The following is a 3,176-nucleotide window of genomic DNA, read 5'->3' on the forward strand; positions in this document are numbered from 1 at the left end:
AAAAAAAAAAAAAAAATAAATAAAAAAAAAAACACATCATAGTAAAATTAATACCTTCTCAGCTTCGCATCGAAGCTAAAACACATCATAGTAAAATAATACCTTCTCAGCTTCACATCGAAGCTAAAATTATTTCTTTATCATCAATTTTTTACATTTTGTTAATAATATTATCAATTAATTTTAAATAAAAGAATAAATCTTTAAATATTAATTAGTCAAAAATTAAATATGAAATAAATCATCCCCAGAAAATAATCTTATCTACGCCACTGATTTGAATTATTATAAAAAAAATTCCACAGAATTAATAACGCAGTTATTACATTAACAATTATGTAAAAAATAAATCTACACATTTTTTGTAACATTGATTATATTTTGTTTTACTTTTTGAATAATTATTCAACATTTAACTAGTAAAAACGGTTTAATTTTTATTTGCGTGAAATATAGAATTTTTTGGTCCTTAAGGCTTATCTCTTTAAATATTGCATTTAATAATAGATAATTAATAGATATTTCGTTTTTTACAAATTGGAGATTTTTTACATTAAGTGACGAAATATCACTAATATTATATTTAATATAATATTACCTTAAACAATATATGATAATAGATTTAATTAATTAAACGAATAAAAATAATGTATTATAACAAAAAAGTACCTAAAATATGATCGTCCTCTTGTATTAATTCACAAGAATTACCTAGTTCTAAAATTGTATATTTAGACTTAACATTTATTATTTTTTGCTTTGTTTTAAAAATATTTTTTGTCCATATTATTAGATATAACATTATTGTACTAAAAGATAGAAGTATTATATACATTCGAATCATATCAAAAATTAAAAATCCAAGTAAAGTTTTATCTAAACAATCTATGTTTTTAGATTTAGGTCGTAAAGTCTGTGGTATTAAAATGGAAGATTTTTTGCAATTTTCAGTTGCTGGAAATTTCTTTAAAAAACTTTCGTCTAATTGTAGGCTTAGTCGTGTGAAAACCGCATTTGATAACCATTTAGCTAAATTGTTATGATTGATTTTTCTTAAAAATTTAGAAACACTATGATGATACTTTTCTTTCCCGGCACTATTATCCCAAGTCATCAGCAATGATAAACAAGTTACATCATTTGGTAAATCCTGAGACAATTCTTTTATATTAAATAATTTGAAATTTTCTGAATATAAGTAAGACGTCAATTCTTTGCATTCTATATGAGTTAAATGATTTGCCAAATATATATACATAGGTAAATTTATATCTTGCGTACAGAAGATTTTACTAACCAAAAACAAAAAAATGAAAAAGATATATTTATTCATGGTTTAATTTCGATTTGTTGTTAATCCTTCAAGAAACACAAATTTATTTAAGGAAAATAATAATGTAAAATAATAAAAAGATAAATAAGTGACCATAGTAATCAAATATTTGAACATCAATATTATACAACTAGTAACTTCGATCCTCAACTTTTTCTATTATTTATTATTTATTTAGTCTTTTAACGTTATGACTATCTCCAGAGCCTAGAACTGAACCCAAATAAACCGGTTTCAAAACCGGAACCCTTTAAAAATGAACAAACCTCTACTAGAACACAAATCCACGGAAATTCTAAAAAATAAAACCTAAAAAAAATAATGGTTAGTGTATATTTCAATAATTTAAGTTACTAAATTGTTAAACTGAAAATTGTGATGTAAATTAATCATTTCTAAAGTTATTTAAAATCCATTTCTTAACGATAAATATCGTTTAAGTAACCAGGCCATGACTACAATAGTCGATTCCATTTTTGAACGACATTAGTAATATTAACTATTAATGCCCATGTATAGTTTTCAATGGCAAAAATTTATTGTTCTAAGTGAGAACTAATATATATATATAGGTATTTCACACTTAATATCATAGATAAGATTAAATTTTTATCTTATCTGTGTTAAAATATTGTAATATGAGTATGATATTATTCATTCGTAGAATTTCACTGTTATTTGTTAGTAAACAAAATAACAAATGAATGACTGATCTAATTTTAGTTATCAAATATCAAACCAATTTGTACGAATACTACGTATGTGTAATTAATTTAATAGATATCCCAGTATATTAGACATAAGATAAAGAAAAAAAACTGTAATGTTCATCTTTCCAATAGGTTAATTATAGGCGGTTTATCTAGCTTTGTCGGTAACGCGTCGAGCTTCAGTACGATTCTGTTGCTCTGAGCTATGTAGGTTTTCCGTCCCCTCTGGCACAAGCAATAGCTTTTAGAAAGGAGATGTTATACATAATTAATAATAATAATGTGGTGATAAATTTAATATTTAAAAAAATTCAATTTTTTTTAATGTAAAACGTATTTATTTTACTTTCGATGCGAAGTTGAGAAGGTATTAATTTTACTATTATGGGTTTTTTTAATTTTTAATTTTTTTTTTGTGTCTGAACGCTCAATCTCAACTCTCACTGGATTAATTTTGATGAACAATACGTCAAAAGATCAAATATCGTATCTAATCAAAGACATTACCCTCAAAAATTGAAAAAATTTCCCTCGTTCTCCATAAATGGGGGAAACCTCCAAATAAATTACAAATATGAAAATCGCTAATTTTCGAAATTTTAGCTTCGATGCGAAGCTGAGAAGGTATTAATTTTACTATGATGTGTTTTTTTTTTTATTTTATCTTCGATGCGAAGCGGAGAAGGTATTAATTTTACTATGATGTGTTTTTTTTTTTTTATGTCTGTTGCCACTTTTTCTCAGCTCTCACTGGACCGATTTCTTTCAAAAATACGTCAAAAGATCACAAATCGTATCTAGTTGAAGACATTACCCTTAAAAATTGAAAAATTGTCCCTCATTCCCCGAAAATAGGGGAAATATCCAAAAAAATTACAAATTTAAAAATCGGTAAATTTTGTCATTTTTTTCTTAAAACTTCCATAACTTTTTCAAAAATAAACAAATCAACATAAATTTTTTTTATACTAAAACCTTAGATATTTTCCTTTCATTTAATATCATTTTTTTGAAAATTTAACACTTAACCTGCTCATTGGGGGGAATTTAAAATAGCAACTTTTTTACAAAAACTAACTTTTTCAACTTAATTTTTGAAAATGTTCCGGAAATACTGCGTCCTTTAAACATAT

Source organism: Daktulosphaira vitifoliae, unplaced genomic scaffold (genome assembly GCF_025091365.1).
Source record: "Daktulosphaira vitifoliae isolate Bord-2020 unplaced genomic scaffold, ASM2509136v1 Scaffold_2, whole genome shotgun sequence".
Taxonomy (NCBI): Eukaryota; Metazoa; Arthropoda; class Insecta; order Hemiptera; family Phylloxeridae; genus Daktulosphaira; species Daktulosphaira vitifoliae.